The sequence below is a fragment of the Lactuca sativa genome, chromosome 8, assembly GCF_002870075.4.
Source record: "Lactuca sativa cultivar Salinas chromosome 8, Lsat_Salinas_v11, whole genome shotgun sequence".
Classification (NCBI taxonomy): domain Eukaryota; kingdom Viridiplantae; phylum Streptophyta; class Magnoliopsida; order Asterales; family Asteraceae; genus Lactuca; species Lactuca sativa.
In genome coordinates, this window is record NC_056630.2 from 39,526,224 (window position 1) to 39,545,964 (window position 19,741).

Genomic DNA, 19,741 nt, shown 5'->3' on the forward strand with positions numbered 1-19,741 from the left:
AAAACTTTGTAAGGCGCAAAAGGAAAGAAATCTCATAATTTTACAAAATAATCTTTTTTAATAACATAATAAGATAACATATATGTAAACCGAAAACCTTAAAATATTGAGAAAAAAAATGTTATATTCGTTTCCTCAAACAGAATTGAGAAGTTATTTGGAATGTATTTTATACAAAAGTGATTTTATAACTTCATATCTAAAACTTGTTATGATTAAATATAATTTTTTGATTAAAAATACCACTATAATATAACGAATCATTTTACTTCATTATGATTATGCTGAATTATAACAGCAAAGTTAAAAGTTAAAACTTAAAAAGGGAGAACTAACCAATTAGATCAAAAAAGGTAATTTGTGTTTCTTTTTTTTTTTAATTATGTGAGAGAAAAAATATAGGGTGTGTGTAAAATGGGGGTAGCGTAGATTGAATAGTTTTTCCTGAAATGGTTTTGATGGTGTTTTTGTAAAGAGAACTTGATATTTGATTTGATGGTTGTGGGTATGGGAAAATGGAGATTTGATTTGTACAGGAAAAAGGCCCCCAAAATACTGGCTTTTAACTGACAATTATAATAATATAAAATTTCTTTTTCATTGTAATGTTCTGCATGAGAAGACAAATACTATACTATATACTTTACTTTCTTTCTTCTGTTGAGATTTTTTTTTCATTACTAGCCCTCTGCTTCTGCCGCACTCATCACTCGTACTCCTTCACTGCACCAAAAAGTTGTACTTATCCTTACACCTTACACTCCCCCAGTCCCCTCTAAACATACTTTCCATGTCTCATTCATGTTATCCAAAAGCATCTTCACACTAACAACACTAAGTTTTTTTTGTCGTATCTTTTAGAGTAAATTACAGGTGGTTGCAACAAATTTGTACATAGTCCAATTTTTAAAAAATGTATGTGATCATATTTAGACATAGTAAAAAAAACCAGTTAAACCGATCCTTAAAATAGATCTACGAACTCAAGGTATGCCCAAATTTTGACTGATTTTAGATACAACTGCAAAAAATGGTTCGTATGGTATATGACTTTTTCGATAACAGATCCTAACCTTTCAAAAATTAGATGAGTGATCATTTTAATTATCTTTCTATGTGAATATGGTCCCCCGAGATAATTTCCATTATTTCGTTGCCGTTAACTCCCTCACCTGCCCTCATGTGAGACAAATCTATCATTTTCTATTTGGGGGACCATTTTTGCAAAGTAAAAATAGTTTCATCCTTTAAATACTTGCCTCCATGGTGATGATCATTCCTAACTTCATTATTCTCCTCTTTCTTCTTCTTGGGCTCTACAATATGCAATGGTGCTTTGTTTTTTGGAAAGTTTGTAGTTATGAAAACATCATGGACATCACTGAATCATGAATGGTTATTTTATGCTTGCCCTCTCAAGGAATATGTTTGTGGGTTGACTCGCCTATGTGTGTTAGGGCTAAAGTCATCATACCTCGACTGCTAAGAAGTATGAATACGTTGGAGGCATAGTACAATCAACTGGTAAGAAGTATCAACACATTGGAGGCATAGTGCAATGCATTGAAGGATGAAGCTTTCAAGATGAAAATGCATTTATTTGCAAGTTGGATCATGTTTGTGATTGTTTTTATATCGTCTGTGTAGGGGTTCTGGTTATAAAATGGGGGTTTTGTTTAACAAGTGTAACGTCCTAAAAATTAAGACCAAAAATTTTGATTTTTATATTAATAAAACCGTTATCCATAATAATATCATAAAATCATAGTGAAATCAGGGTATTAACATCCAAGTACAATCATAGTCATATAAAACGTGGAACAACATGGTGTTTGCACTGCAATCATCATGAGTTCTTCCCCTTCGAACCAAAAGTACCTGAAATATAAACTAAAAACCGTAAGCACAAAGTTTAGTGAGTTCCCCAAGATACCACATACCATACATATCAGACATATAATGGGCTATGCCCGACATTGAGCCCCGGAACATATCTATCAGTCATCAGGCCCTGTTCGGTATACATACAAACACATAAATACATGCAAAAATCACAAAGATAGATAGCATACAATATATGCATCGGGCCCCGCCCAGTACACATATAAACACATAACACCTACAAGAGTTACGCAGACAACTAGCATCCTAATCATAACCAACCATGGGTCGGCATTGGTGTTTTCGACTCGTTAAACACATTGAGTAAAATTCACCTCAAGCTGCTGAATCTCTTAGACAAAATCTCAGTCTGCTGATCCGGAAAATCCCCGCTCTAACATCATCAGATAATATCCAATTAATAATTAGATCTCGACCCATAATCAAGAATCTAAATTACTTGTCCAACATCCAGGGTAAAAGACCATTTTACCTTTTCTTACTTGGCCTAACCCGTTAGCTCAAAAGGCCCAAAATCCTAAATGGCATCTCAAGGCCCAATATGGCCCAACTTCCTAATTGGGCCCAAAAACCATCATGAACCTAACTCCAAGAAAGCCCATAGTTTATCCATGGCTCAAAGTCAAAAGTCCAATGGCCCAACAAGGACCAAACCCTAAGAGCCTAAAGTATGGCCCAAACCCTTGAAGGTCAAACAGCTAAGTATGTTGGACATACTCAAACTTACGCTTGGCGTACTCCTTCCAAGGCCAGTACGCACAACGTACAAGTTGGGTGTGCCCCGCATACTCCGCAGGCAACCAAACCAACTTATTAAGCACTTAATCAGTTAAGCCAACATGTCACACTCTCATATCTTATTCTAGATGGTGACTTAACACGTAAAGTTGGCAACTTTACTCCCATGCATGACTTAATAAGACCCAAAACTCAAAAGGAACCATAACAACTAACCAAACTCATGCATGGACCAAAGTAACTCATAAAGGTTGCATTTTTATGGACAAGGGACCTCAAATGTGCTAAGTGATAGGTTATGAGCATTCTAACACCCCTAAGTGTACATGCAACCCTAAATACCTTGGATCTATGTTTTCTCTGTTATACATGCAAATATGAATATTCCAAGGTATTACCCTGTCTAGCATACAATCTTTTGATACTTAGGTAATTCAACAAGTTAGAATACATACCTCTTGATGTAGCTTGACTCCATGAAGCTAGAAAGCCTAGTGCCCCAAGTGTGACACCTCAAATGGTTCACACAACATCTAATGCACATGGAATAACTTAGAGAGAAATGATACACTTCATGAAATCGGTTGGCCCTCACCGTTCCTTCATAGTCTCTCATGGTTTCCGATTTTGACAAGAATAAGATGCTTATATAGTGTGTCACAATTAGGGTTACACCATATAAACCCTAATTGTCATGGACTTTCATTTCCATGATCCATGGGTACAAAAACACCATGGAGTATCCATGGAGCATCCTATGAGTTTTAGCCCAACTTGATAATCCATGGAGCATTAGCTCACTATACAAGTATGGATGATTTACACAATCAACCCATATATTTAATTAGTCTCCTTTTGATCACTTAATTAATTCCAAATTAATTCTTGATCAGTATTAATTAAATAATCTTATTAATATATTAGAACTTATAATATATTACCAAACCTTAAGTGTTATTTCTCTCATTTTAGTCTATCCAAATGCATGATGCCTTGCAACCCAAATGGACCATGCCGAGTCGAGTCAAGTACATACTAAATATAGTTATGGACTTAGACACTAATCCAACACTAAAATCTAACCCTCATGGCTTCTAGAGTAGACCATAATCTCATATATAGCTTAAAAGACCCAAATGCATAAATAACACCCTAAGTTGGATTTAGCATAAAGAACCATCAAGACGAGAGCTTTTTACCTCAAATGACTTGCTAAGATGAAGATGAATCTAGATCTACAAGCTCAAGTCACTCCCCAAACCACCTCCAAGTGTTCTTCTTCTTCTACTTCACCAAAAACACCACCAAACCTCACTATCAAGCTAAAATCTCACAAATGACTCTAAGGGTTTCAGTATTAGGGTATAAAGTGATGGAGGTTGGACAATAGAAGGTCCAAGGGTGATATAAGTTGCTTAAATAGGGCACAAACCCTAAAAATTACGGTTTTCCCCTGCATCACGTACGTCATGCGTACTCTCACGTACGCCCTGTATACGTGGGTAAACCCGCAATCCTGAAATGAGCTAGTACGCCCTGCATACTTGCTAGGGACTAAATTGATGAAAATACCATTTCATCAGACATCAAATAGAATAAGGACTCCTCGTGGCAAAGAAGGTATCATCGGATAAGAACCCAACAGATCCCCTCATGAAGGGACTGAGTCGGGTTAAGCATCTCCAACATGCTTGGAGCATAGGGCTGAAGGATGATATTAGTTTTAGTAGTTAGATAATTTTGAAATTTTTAAAGTGTAATTGACATTTGATGATGAATAAAAGCTGTGTTTATTTATGAGTAAAGTGTTGCTATCTATTGTCAATCGTTTACTATATTTCTTTTGCATGTTTTGACTTCCAGAATAATTATGTTTGGTATAACATATTATTCGAATTCTCCACAGTCGATCATATGTTGGAAGTAGGTATGAATCAAGACTGTCATGAGGTGGTTGCAGTGGTCTAAGTTGTTGGACATGGCTACAACTCTCATGAGTGCTCATAAGTTCTGAGTATTGGATTCAACCCACCCTCACTTGTATCACTTCATGGAATTTATCTCGAATGGTCGTGAGACGGTAATATCATATAAGTCTTCAAACCTAGAGATATGATTTGTTGCCTATGAGTTGGTTATGCATTGATTCCACGAAAACGCATTGGTAACTCGATGTTATAAACTGTAATGCCCGTGTTTCTGGGCTTGCCATTTTTAGCAATGTAATAGTCTAGGTTAACCTTTGTAACCCCAATTTGAAATAATAAGAACATATTATTTGAGTATTATGTGTTTTGTCCTTAATTGCTTAATTATGTGATGTGATTAATTAAGAATAAAATAAGCGTCAAAATTTAAGTGTAAAATAAACTTGATATCATTGGATAATGTTGTAGTAGTTGAAACGAGGTTTCCGAATATATATATATATAGAACGCCCAAATCTGACTTCGTATGAGGAAGTTATAATTTTCTGAAGTTTCAACTTAGCGGTATTCAGCCCGAATACTCGATTTGAGATCGAGCGGTTTTTAGCCGAAACAATCTAAACAAGAATCGAAGATCTCGTTGTTAGTAGCGAAACGATGAAAAGATAGGCGAGAACGGACGTCGGACGAAGAAGTTATGAATTTATAACGAAGTTTTTCTGTCTCGGCCTCCTAAAAATAATTAATAAAAATAAATCAAAATTAGCCGACGGAGTCTAAACAAAAGTTGTAGAGCGTAGTCTCACCTACGCGTGGATATAAAGAACGTCGAAAACGGAGTTCGTATGAAGGAGATATGAATTTTCAAAGTTTATTAAATATTTAATATTTAAATTTTAATTCAAATTTTCGATATTATCCGAAGAGGAGTCAGCAGACTCATCCGAAGTACGCCCAGCGTACTGGTGTACGCCCAGCGTACCACTCGAGTGCTCCGGAGTCGTAAGGGATGACGTAGAGGGCCGATGACGCAAGGGATGACGGCTTCCGAGGCAGTACGCCCCGTGTAACCCCGAAGTTACGCCCAACGTAACCCCGAGGATCAGCTTATAAAAGGGGATGCGAAGACAGCCGATTTTCTTTTACAAACCCTTCCATTTTCTCTCTAGTTTTTCCTCGTATTGTGTGTCGTTTATACCCCGAAGCCCCGGTAATATTCCCGGGTCAAGATCGGCCAGTGAGACGATGGGGGATGAGCCCCGAAGCAAGATCCGAAGCCCCGAGGATCCCGAAGAGCGTTATTCCCGAGCCAAAGCTCTGCCCACGAGGAGCCCGGTTTTTATGAAGATCTTCCAGATCTACGGAGAGACACTACTTCTGCAAGCCGTAGTGCTGCCCGATCATCTTCTAATCAAGTGAGTGTGTAGACATTTTCATTCCAACGCAATATTATGAAGTATTTTATATAAAATACGTGCTATGTGTATATATTTTGTTGTTATATGTGTGAATGTATATTCACTCTCTTCTATCTCATAGATCTTATTTATTCTCTATAAAATACGTGTTATGTGTGTATGCCTCATCTATTATGTGGAATATGTGTTGATTAAAGCATGTTATACAGGTTTTTAAACAATGTATAAAAATGTATATTGTTATCTACTAATATATTGGGTAGAACATGGGTAGATAATTGGTGTGAAATAAACAGATGAGAGGCCTCGGTGTTATTGGTGTTATTCTAGTCATTCAGCAGAGTATGGATGACGACCACAGACTATTCTAGATTGTCCTGTGGGACACTAGCAGGCTCATTACCTGTAGGTGTTGTGAACGACGTGTTCACCGGTGTACTCTATCCCCCACATGGTTGCCTTTCGGGCACTTATTGTTGAGGAAGCCTCTCTGCACTAATGTACGTCCCGATGAAAATCCTGAATTAGGTTCCTTATAATAGATGTTATTTTAGGGACGTAAAGTGAGGATAACGGGAATGGGTAATCGGGTTTATTGTGGATTGTTGAAATTAAATATAATTATTGCGGGTTGAAAACCCTATATGCTCACCAGGCTCCCAAGCCTGACCCACTCAGTTTATTTGTATTAAAGGAAGTGGCGCAAGAGCTTAAGATGGACGAATCATCAAGTTGTTTTGTTTACAAGTCTGTATATGTATATATGTGTTGAATGACTTGTAATTTTGTCGTTTATGCTTTATAATCTGTATCGGAACATGACATCCCGACTTTTGATTATGAAATGAAATCATATTTCTTTATGAAATGTTTTGATAAATATCTATTTTATCATGTTTTGTTTTTGGGAACAAATTCCGCATCTCTTTTAAAATTAAAAGAATTTACTCTGAAAATGTTTAAAAAGCATAAATGAAATCGGTCTTTTCTGGCCGAGATTTTGGGGATGTCACATAAACTGTGCTTTTGTGTGTAATTCAACAAGTAGTAGAGCAAACATATGAATCGAAGTTTATCTGTTCCTTCTAGGATTAGAAGCGATATTTGGGCCCCTCGATGATTTTGTTTTGACCTATGTACCGGTCCCGATCAGAACTAAGTTGACGTGTTCAATTAAGTTCTTTGTCAGACAAATCGGAAATCGGGAAACAAACTGCTTATAAGTAAGACATTGTTCCATGTATTTGTCCGGCTGATATCTAGAATAGAGGATTATATGATCACTTATCTTAAATGGCGTATCATCATTTTCTCAGTTCCGAGAGACCTTGAAAGAGCTACGATTGTTGATCGGTTCCTGAAGTCATACTTACAATATAGTTATTAGACTTATCCAAGTGGGAGACCGTTGGAAAAGGTGTCTAAGTCCATAACTATATTTGGTATGTACTTGACCCGAATCGGCATGGTCCATTAGGGTTGCATGGCATCATGCATTTGGATAGACCAAATGAGAGAAATAACACTTGTGGTTTATTAATATATTATAAGTTCTAATATATTAACAGTATTATTTAATTAGTATTGATCAAGAAATAATTTGGAATTAATTAAGTGATCAAAAGATGACTAATTAAATATATGGGTTGATTATGTAAATCATCCATAACATGTATAGTGGGCTAAAGGCTCCATGGATTATCAAGTTGGGTTAAACCCATAGGATGCTCCATAGATGCTCCATGGGAGTTACAAACCCAAGGGTCATGGAAATGAAGAGGCATGTCACATTAGGGTTTACATGGTGTAACCCTAGATGTGGCACACTATATAAAGAACATGATGCACACCAAAATCGGTTACACTAAGCACAAGAGAGGGCAAGACGATTTTTACAAGTGTTATACATTCTCTCAAAGTTATTCCAAAGCATTTGGTGTTGTGTGAAACATTTGAGGCATCACACTTGGGGTGCTAGGCTCTCAAGGTTTTCAATGAATCAAATCAACTACAAGGTATGTAATTCTAGCCATATTTTATATTAAAAAGTTCCCCATGTATGCTAGATGTGATTATGAACCTTGGAAATCAAATTTTGCATGTATTTTAGACAAACATAGATCCAAGGTTTTCTAGGGTTGCATGTACACTTAGGGGTGTTAGAATGCTCATAACCCATCAATGTGGTGGTTAGGGTTTCTTAACCCTCATCCCCCATCAAGCCTCAAGCCCTAAAAGAAACCCTAATCATCTTTTCCTCGCATTTTTGAAGTTAGTTTGGTGTTTTTTGAGCCAAAGTGTAACACCCACAAAATTTGAGCCAATTTAAAACCTTTTAAATCATTTGAAGCCATTCGATTATTACAATTTGTTTTCAAAATAGTTTATACATCAGAGTTCCCAGAAATCATAATCGTCAATCGAGGAAGTGTACGGTCACGCCTTCGCCTACCCGCGGCCATCCGCTAAACCTGAAACAATAAAATGAAACTGTAAACCCGAAAGCTTAGTGAGTTACCCCCAAAATATCAAACTCATGTAACAATAATCATACCATATCAAAAAATACAGATCATCCATGCATCTCGAGTCTACTGTGTGACTGGTCCACCCGCACCGGGCCTTCAGTCCACCTGGTCCACTCTCTGAGTATACAGTATTCCTGGACTGCCGCACCAGGCGTTCAGTCTATCTAGCCCACCCTCCGAGCCTCAACATGTCTGGACCGCCCTCTTGGGGCCTTCAGCCTATCTGGACCGCTCGTCGGGCCTTCGACCTGCATTCTATCCGGTCCGCCCTGGGTATGTTGGCCTACAGCACGAAGCAGGACCCGCCTCAACCCAACTCCCAAACAAACAACCATGTGCACATATAACGGATAATTACATAACAGTCCATAGGTAAACAAACCGATCTAGCAAATCATATAGCATAGCAACATCCTAACCAGGATACCGACCTAACCGGTCACTAACATAGCATCAGCCTATATACCAGGATACCGACATAAACCAGGTCACTAACATAGCATCATCATATATACCAGGATATCGACATAAACTAGGCACTAAACATAGTACCATCCTAATTACAAGGACGTCGATCTAACAGATCAATAAGCATATCAAAGAAATATAAGTATACAATCCGAGAAAGGGTCGGCCTTGGTGCCTTAGACCCTGTTGATATAGTGAGGATAACTCACCTTTCAATGCCGGACTGAACCACCAAATCACGCCCCCGAAACACTGCCCCAAACTCCAACACCTATAACCATCAAAGATCCAATTCATAAATACCCGCTTACCAATTATCCTTAAAAGTCAAAAACGGTCAACCCTCGGTCAAAGTCAATGTCAACTATCAAGGTCAACAGTCCATGTTGACCTCAACTCATCGAGTACCCTTAGCTACTCGCCAAGTTCCTTACATAACCTGCCAACTCGCCGAGTCACCATGCCATTCGCCGAGCCCAAGGTAATCTTCATCGGACTCGTCGAGTTGTTCGTCCAACCCGTCGAGTTCATGACCATCTTCACATGACTCGCTGAGTCCCTTCAGTCCTTCATCCATACAGATTATTTTTAAGCCATGCTAAGGCTCCATACTGCAGATCCAACTTCCCAAGTCATGCTTATCACGTAAAGTTGCAAACTTTACGTGCATGCAAGGCTCTAATGACCCAAAATGCCAAAACCAAGCTTGAAATGGGGTTTTACACTTAAGAAGGGGTTCATACTTGCCAATGTTGATAGATTTATGGACTTACAAATAATGGAGAGTTCATATCTGAATTTACAACTTTAGATCTGAGCTCATAGCCAAGAATAACTTCATAACCAAGCCAAGAAGCCCTAATTTCATCCAAAGAGATCTAGAGTGGAATGAGGCCAAGATCATGAATTGATACCTCAAGTGAAGCTAGTTAAGATGGATTTCAGACCCACAAACGTTCTTGCCTCCAACTGCTTGATCTTCAAGCTTCTTGCATCAAGGTCTTCTTTCCAAACTTGAAATTTACACTAATATGGAGCACAAACACGAATTAGGGTTTCTGGACTCTCAAGTGGCTGCAAAGGAGCTAAGGAAGGCTAATGATCCCTTAAATAGGGTGCCAAACCCCGAAAATCAGGGTTTCACCCTCCAGCTCCAACTCGGCGAGTCACTCTTCCGAATCGGCGAGTTGGTCACTTAAACATGTGGCCCAAACCCGCTGTTACTCGATGAGTCGGGCAACCAACTCGTCGAGTAGATCTTGAATTCATGAGAATTTATAACCATAAATTGGTATTCGAGAATCGATGCATTACACAGAGACGGAAGAAGGTGGAAGAAGGAAGCAAAGATCCGACAAGCAAGCCCCCATCCTTCAGTTTGGCACTCTTCTGGACCTTTGTAAGTGTCAAAGACTCGATTTTTATCATTTGAAGTTGTTAGATCTTGGGTTTTGTCCCTTTTTCTTCTTGTTATTGAATGTTGGAATGGTTAGATCTCATAAAGTTTGCAGCTTTATGAATCTCGAGGTCAAGGTGACCTGGTAGTGTCTTAGATGTGGTCTTTAATCAAGTTTTGATGTCATGCATAGAGATTGGGTCATAAATCCTCATTTTAACCTAATATTGGTTCAATACATACATTGGAAATGTATGTCTAAAAAGCACCAACCTTTGGGATGGTTTTGGTGTTGGAATCACTTCTGGAAATGATCGATTTCAAACTTTAAGGACAAAGTGCTTATTAGTTAATCCCTTGCATTTTAAGCTCTATGGATTGGGTGTTGGACCTTTTTGGGTAGTTCGAATGGATAAAGTTTGAAACTTTATCCTTATGGATCACATTTCGAAATATTGGAGCTCTTGAAAACAAGGAAAACAACTTAACGTATTAAGTTGTTGGATCTTCGGCAAACACGTGTTTCTAAGCCAAACGACGTATTGGTCGGGATTTTCCTGGCTGTTTTGGTGCGGACAGAACACGGCGTGTTTCTAAGTCAACACGATATGTTAGGTCAACATGGACTATTGACCTTGACCGTTGACTTTGACCAAGTTGGACCTTGAGGGTATTTTGTTATCGGTTAAAGATATGAGATTCAGATTCGGTCCTCATCAGCTATGGATCAGATCAAGAGGTGAGTTTTCCTCACTATACTTTTGGGTCGAAGGCACCAAGGTCGGCCCTTTGGATTGTTGTTCAGGTTTATCGTATGATTGAGTATTGTAGTGAGGCTAGGGTTTGGGGAAACTCACTAAGAATTGTGCTTACAGTTTCAGTTTATGGTTTCAGGTATCTCGAAGGACCATCGCAAGGCGATGGAGTGACCGTACACGTCCTTGGTTTTACGGCTGAATGGATCTTGGAAGACTCTGATTTTACATAATGTTTTGGAAATACTAATTTTGTAAATACTTTTTATTAGTAAAAGGGTTGTTTTGAAAAGTTAAAATTTTGTTGAAATTTTTGGGATGTTACACTCCAACTCTAATTTCCCTCTATTCTCAATCTTGTCAAAAGACAAGCTCGCCGGTCCCAACTACATGGACTGGATGACGAACTTAAAGATGACTATTCGATGTGATGGAAATAAATATGTCCTCGAAAAGCCTCTTGTTGAGATCACTCATTCCACCACCGCTATTGAGGAAATTACCTCATACAACAAACATTCTGATAATGCCACAAAGGTTGCTTGCATCGTGGTGGCCACTATGGCACCAAAACTGTCCAAGTTCTATGAAGAATATTGGACATACGAGATGGCACTCTACCTTGCTGGGAAGTTCCACAAGAAGGCAAAACAAGAACATTTCGAGGTGGTCAAAGCTTTCATGGCCTCTAAGCTAAAAGAATGAGAGTTTGTCTGCCTTCACGTACAAAAGATGCAAAGGTACGTGCATCTGATTCATATGCTCAATGTGCGTTTGATGATGAGTTGGCCATTGACATGGTCCTTAGCTCATTATCTCCTAGTTATGATCAATTCGTTCTGACCTATCATTTGAACAACACAGAATCGGCATTGACTGGGCTCCCTAATTTGTTGAAAACTGGTCAATCGGGGATGAAGAAAAATCATGCCTCTGCTACAACAAATGCTTATGTTCTGGCCATTCGATCTGGCAAAGGGAAAAAGAGGAACGCTCCTTCCCAATCCGACAGGAAAGGGACAACCCATGATGGAGGGTCTAGTAGTGGGTCAAATTCGAAGCGCAACTTTGATGTCCCTACGGTCAGTGATCCAAAGGAGGTCACTTGCTTCCATTGTGGTGAAAAGGACCATTGCAGAAGAAGTTGCCCTAAGTACCGGTAGGACTTGAAATATGGCAAGATCAAGGCGTTATTTTCAGGTATTTACAATATTCAAGTTCATAACACACAACCTTTTCATTTTTGGGTCCTTGACACATGATGTGATTCCCACATTTGTTTTGATTTGTAGGGACTGCGAGAAAGTGAGGAGGTGGAGCATGGGAAGCTAAATCTAATCATGAGGAATAGACGATCTTCACCTGTTACCAAGATTGGAACATATGGGCTTATGCTTAGTAGTGGTGTTAGGGTTAATTTGATTAAGAATAAATTACAAAGATGGTCCATGTGTGTAACATTCGTTAAATTCTTGAAAATTTTAAACTTTTTAAATAACCACAACCCATCATTCATTACAAATTGTTTTCAAAATAAGTGTCACGTAAGAGTTTTCCTAGAAATCATAACACAAAACACAAGGAGGTGTACGATCAAGCCTTCGCCTTCTCATAATCATTTGAAGTACCTAAAACATAATAAAAAACTATAAGCCCAAAGCTTAGTGAGTCTTCCCCAAAATACCACCATAATACATAATCATAGCTATCACACAACAACACGCATACAAAACCTTCATCATGTCTGGACCGCCATACCGGGCCTTCAGCCTATCTAGACCGTTCTACGGGACTTCAGCCTGACTGGTCCACCTCGTAGGCCTTCAGTCTATCCAGGCCACCCTAGGTGTTTTGGCCTTCAACACAAAGCAGGACCGCCTCAACCCAACCACACACATGTTGACATATACATAACCAATCAACAGACAAGCACAAATCATACAAATCAATAAGCATAACATTATCCGATCTACCAAGATTCAGATCTAACAGATCACCACAATACTCATTCATACGATAATCAGGATAACTATCCAAAGGATCGCCTTGGTTCCTTTAACCCGTAAGTACAATGAGGAAAACTCACCTCACAAGTAGTGTAGAACTGATAAGGTCTGAATCCGAATATCAGCTCCCAACTCAAAGCCTACAACAATCATGACTCGCCCATCAAAATCTCAAAATACCTAAAATGCCCTCAAAAGTCCAACTTGGTCAACCATGATCAAAGTCACAGTCAACGGTCAAGGTCAACAGTCCATGTTGACCCAACTCGTCGAGTGCACCTCTTAAACTCGTCGAGTTCTACAGTACTCAAAAAGTCGGGGAAAACTCTAGCCAACTCGCCGACTTGTCTGGACAAGTCGTCGAGTTTTCCCCAACTTAACACATATAGCTGATTCTTCGATTCCAGGGACTCTAAGGCTCAAATCTAAACTCCAAATGTGGCTTAAGGGATAAAGTTTCCAACTTTATCCTTTGGGGCTATTCCAAAAGTTCAAAAACCCTTCCACGAGGCTTGAAAAATCAAAGGCTTAACCATTAAGCTCAAAATCCTAGCAATATGGAACCCAACTTTTCTAGAAGATATTCTAGCCTCAAAAATGACCCAACGTTGGTGCTTTATAGACATGCATGTCCAATGCGTGTCTTGAACCCAGAATGGGTCAACAAGGGAAAACATGACCTAAAATCCATGCATGGCATCAAAGCTTGTCAAAGGACCAGATCTAGCCCACTATAAGACCATCTTGACCTGGAGATTCATAAAGTTGCAAACTTTATGAAGTCCATCCATTGCAACATCAAAAACAAAGGGAAAAAGGGACCAAAATTAAGATCAAGCTACATAGATAGATAAAAATTAGATCTTGAATACTTACAATGGTCCAAACGAATGCCAAACTGAAGATGTGAGCTTATCTTGCTAGATCTTTGCCTCCTTCTCTCAATCTTCTCCCTCTTTTGCTCCAAAATGGCACACTAACTCACAATATGAGATGAAATAAAGATTAGGGTTCACAAAGCCGATAATAGGGTTTGGAGGCTAATAAAAGATCAACCTCAAAGACTTAAGGAGGATATATAGGGTGCAAACCCTTAAATTTAGGGTTTCTCTGTTGAATTAGGTGTCTAACCCCATAATTATAATTAGTATGTACTTGACCCGAGAGTAGTATGGTCTATTCGGGTTGCATATCACCAGGACAATTTGATAGGATGGATACTTGAATAAGAGGTTACTTATGATTTATTAATATATTATAAGTTCTAATATATTAATATGAAATCATATTATTTAATTAGTATTGATCAACAATTAATTTGGAATTAATTATGTGATGAAAAGAGACTAATTAAATATATGGGGATTGATTTGGTAAATCAATGATTTTTATAGTGTGGGCCAATTATTATTTAGGATGGGCTAAACCAATATGGTAGTCCATGGATAGTTCATGGAGGTTTAACCCATGGAGCCTAAGTAATATGAAAGTTCATGGGCATTAGGGTTTGCATGAATGTAACCCTAGACTTTTCCACACTATAAAAGGACTCCCTTAGCACCCTAAATCGGACACTAGAGTTCTTGGAGTTCATTAGAGCCGATTTTGGAACTAGCAACACCTCTCTCAAGTTCTCCTTTGTCCTAGGTGTGTTGTGAACCGTTTGAGGCATCACGCTTGGGGGGCTAAGTTCTTAAAGGCCAAATACAACAAGTTCTACGAGCTACATAAAGAGGTAAACTCCTAACTAGTATTTCATGTTGTTTATGTCAATTGCATGCTAGTTGTAGGCTTAATGCTTTGGAAACAATATTGCATGTATATTAGAGAAAACATAGATCCAAAGCATTTAAGGTTGTATGTGCACCATAGGATGTTGTAGTGTACAAAACCCTTTAGTGGTTTCAGAGCTAGGTTTGTCTTCTATTATATTTGATGCATGACTAAATTTTCAAAGTTAAAAAAATCATTTTTCTGCATTCTGAATGGTGAACTCGCCGAGTCCACTGGCCGACTCGACGAGTCCACTCAGAAACTGACCAACTCGACGAGTCCAGTTCATGTACTCGCCGAGTGGACTCGTCGATTTGGTGCTCATGTGTGCAGAATTTTGAGTTTTTGGCCAGAATTGGATTAGGATCATTACCCCAAACTATTTTCTGAACCATGAAATTTGTTTTTTGATATGGTAATGATCATGCTTGTCCAAATAAAAGATAATTGTCATAATTTCGAGATTTGTATTAGTTTATATGATTAGGATAATTTCTTGAAGATTGTTGATATGAATTATCTTGTTCTTATGAGTTTAACTAGATCATAGAAAATTTTGATAATTTTTATTAGATAGAATATTTGATCTGAATGCCTTTTATGAACTCCATAACTTGTCCTCAAGTTATGGAAAATGAAAAGTCTATCTTTTAAATAGTTTTAAAGTTTTCCATAACTTGTCCTCAAGTTATGGAACATGAAAAGTTTTTCCATTAAAAAATGCATTAAACTCATAAGTTATAGAAACCAAAAGTTTTTGAATAGTTCAAAACTTGCCCTCAAGTTTTGGAATTTGTAAAGTAACCCTTATGAGTACTTTAGTTCCAAATCCTAGTATTTTAAAAGTTTAAAATACACCCTTATACTATTATAACATTAAAAGTTTAATAATTATATATATATATATATATATATATATATGTATAAGACAACTCAGTCTTACAGTTAGTAGGCCTCATTCACGAAGCCGGTCTATAAGAGGGGTATAAGGTTACTACCTATAAAATGGCAGTTTAATGGGTGTCCACTCTCACCCACCGCTTCCTTGACTGGTGGAGGGTCGTTACATGAAGTAGAGTCAAACTTATTGACTTTAACATCCTTAGGTAAATTTGGCAGCTTCGCAACCAATGCCCCTTTCTTTGGCAACGGGCCCTTGATAATGGGACTGTCTCAGACTTAGCCTTTCTCTTTACCATTTGGTCAACCGAGTTTACTATGGCCGATCCCTTTCCATTGGGAAGAGAGAGCTTTACTGGATATGCAATGTCATTGTTGTCAATGTCCATAAAGTTTTAGGAAGTTGATCTTAGCAAATAGATAAGATCATTAAGGATCTTGTCATGGTCTGTTTCTTAGGAGTCCCAAAGGAACTCACTATGTGACTTAGAAAGTTATTGATCATCAGCTTCCTCTAGACTTTGACACCCAACTCTCCCGGGTTGTCAATATGTGACTACATATCCAAGATGTGATCACACATAGACCTTTGCTTGCCAATAGGACTTGAGTGACCTTAAACTTTTCAGGAACTTGTGGGTTAGAGAGAATAATTGGAGGAGGTGAAAGAAGTATGATTTCCATGGGACATCATCTTCATTCAGGAAAGCTTGTTTCAAGAGATTTGGGAATATCATAAATGTCTAAACCAAACATATTTTGGGAGATATTCAAGATAGTTGATTTAAAGTCCGTAATATAACACCCAATATGAAATATTAAGGCTAGGACCCAACACAATACTTTTTATAACTTGGAAGAGGGATGTCGTAATCCAAGCTATAAAATATTTGAAGGTATGTGAATGACGATTCACCAATTTCCACCAAGATAAAAGAAATGTATTATTAGGTTTTAATTGGTTTTGAAACTCCTAAATTCTTTTGAGATTCATTGAAATGTTCAATGGCATGTTTTAATCTCGAGTGTGCCCTTCAGGTTTTGTGACCGGGATGCCGAGGATCACAAAAAAAGGTGTGAATAACCATGCAAATATACTTGGTACCCTTAATATTTACCCCTCAATCGATGTGCCGGTTAACCACACACGCTCCATCGATACTATGATAAACACTAAGTTACCCTTTGCCTACCTTGTTAAATACGAGTTAGTGTGCCGGTTAACCACACACGCTCCACTAACCGACTTAAACAAAGTGCAAAGTGTAATTTCATGGATTAGCACCTTATTCACATTTTCCTAAGTAACTAAGATTGGGTATTTATAAAAGGTTTAGTTACTTAGTATTTATCATTAATACTTTTACTGAAAGGAGAATTATAGTCTTTGTCCTACCCGTTTGGCTAACGACCCTCCACCAGTCAAGGAAGCAGTGGGTGAGAGTGGACACCCATTAAACTGTCATTTTATAGGCAGTAACCTATTACCCCCTTATAGACCGGTTTCGTGAATGAGGCCTACTAATGGTAAGACTGACTTTACTCTTATACATATATATAAATATTATTAAATTATAATATTATAAAGTATAAGGGTTGAATTTTAACTTTTAAAATTCTAATGGCTAACTTGGAATTAAAGTATTCATAAGTGAAAACTTTTCAAATTCCAAAACTTGAGGGCAAGTTTTGAAACTCTTCAAAACTAATTAATTTCATAACTTATATGTTTAAAGTAGTTTTAATTAAAAGACTCTTCAAGTTCCATAACTTGAGGACAAGTTATGGAAGACTTTAAACTAATAAAAGAATTTAACTTTTCTTTATTTTTTAACTTATGAAATTAATTAAGGTTACACATTTTATTACTTAATGAAGTGACTCTTGAACCTCTATAACTTGAGGACAAGACTCTTTAATTTTTGTAACCATTGCCAACTTTTATGAGTTTTAAGAAACTTAAATGTGACCTTTCATATAACTTGAGGAAAAGTTACAAAAACATATTTTAGAATCAACTCTTAGATTAAAATGGATTAAAAACACACAATCAATTAACTTATCTATTAATCTAAGCAACTCATATGAACAAGATAATTCAAATCAAACTTTTTCATCTAATTAGTCTAAACCTTAAACTAATACAAAACATGAATCTATTGACAATTATCTTTTAAATTGGATTAACATGAACATTACCACATCAAAAACAAGTTTATAAGTCCAAAAACATCTTAGGATAATGTTCCTAGTCCAATTCCAGCCAACACAATCGAATATATGTTGTCTGGGGGGTCCAACTCGTCGAGTACATGAACAAACTCGACGAGTTGGATGCTTTTTGCCTTGGACTCGGCGAGTCCATCAGTGGACTCGGCGAGTCCATCAGTGGACTCGGCGAGTCTGTTGTGCAGACAGCACCAAAATTCGATTTTTCAGCTAATTTTGCAAGTATAACAAGAAAAAAACCAGGCTATGATACCACTGTTGGGTTTTGAGCATTCTAACACTCCTAAGTGTACATGCAACCTTAAATACCTTGGATCTATGTTTTCTCTATTATACATGCAAAAATGAACTTTCCAAGGTATTCATCCTAACTAGCATAATAACATTGATTCATATGAATATATCAAGTTAGAATTACATACCTCTTTGATGTAGAATGTCTTCATGAAGCTTGGGTGCCTAGTGCCCCAAGTGTGACACCTCAAATGGTTCACACAACATCAAATACACATGGAATGACTCGAGAGAAAATCACACTTCATGAAAATCGGCTAGCCCTTTCTGTCACACATAGTGACCGATTTTCTCCAAGAATAAGATCTTTATATAGTGTCACAATTAGGGTAAACCCTAATTGTCATGGCTTTCCATTTCCTTTGATCCATGGGTTCAAATACACCATGAAGCATCCTATGGGTTTTAGTCCAACTTGATAATCCATGGAGCATTAGCCCACTATACAAGTATGGATGATTTACACAATCAACCCATATATTTAATTACACTTTTTTTGATCACTTAATTAATCCTAGATTAATTCTTGATCAATACTAATTAAATAATCTTATTAATATATTAGAACTTATAGTATATTAACAAACCTTAAGTGTTATTTCTCTCATTATAGTCTATCCAAATGCATAATGCCATGCAACCCAAATGGACCATGCCGGGTCGGGTCAAGTCTTACCAATTATAGTTATGGACTTATACATTAGTCCAACATATATAACCATGATGCATACATTAAGCAACTACATTAATGATGTCAATTCCATAAAAGAAATGTCCTAGGCTATCAGGCATCATATAATCAGGCAATTCTATCATGAAATTCCTAAAGATCCCTAACCTATCACTAGCATGTTGTTCTAACATAACACAATATCAAATAATAGTATGGTATTTTGGGGTCTGCTTATTGGCTCCGACCAATCATACACATCGCATCCTCCTTGAGTATTTTGAAAACCATTTGGAAATGTTTTTTTTTAATGTTTTGCTTAGTTTGAGACTTGATTCACACTAGTGTTCCTCCAATTCACTCATACCAAGGCTCTGATACCAACTTGTAACAGTCGTAAAATTGTTGAAAATTTTAAACTTTTTAAATAACCACAAACCATCATTCATTACAATTCATTTTCAAAATAAGTTTCACATAAGCGTTTTCCCAAAAACCATAACACAAAACACAAGGAGGTACGTGATTAAGCCTTCGCCTTCCCATGATCATTTGAGGTACCTAAAACATAATCAAAAACTGTAAGCCCAAAGCTTAGTGAGTCTTCCCCAAAATGCCACCACAATACCTAATCATAACTATCACACAACATCACGCATAAAAAACCTTCAGCATGTCTGGACCGCCACACCGGGCCTTCAGCTTGTCTGGTCTATTCTCCGGGCCTTTGGCCTAA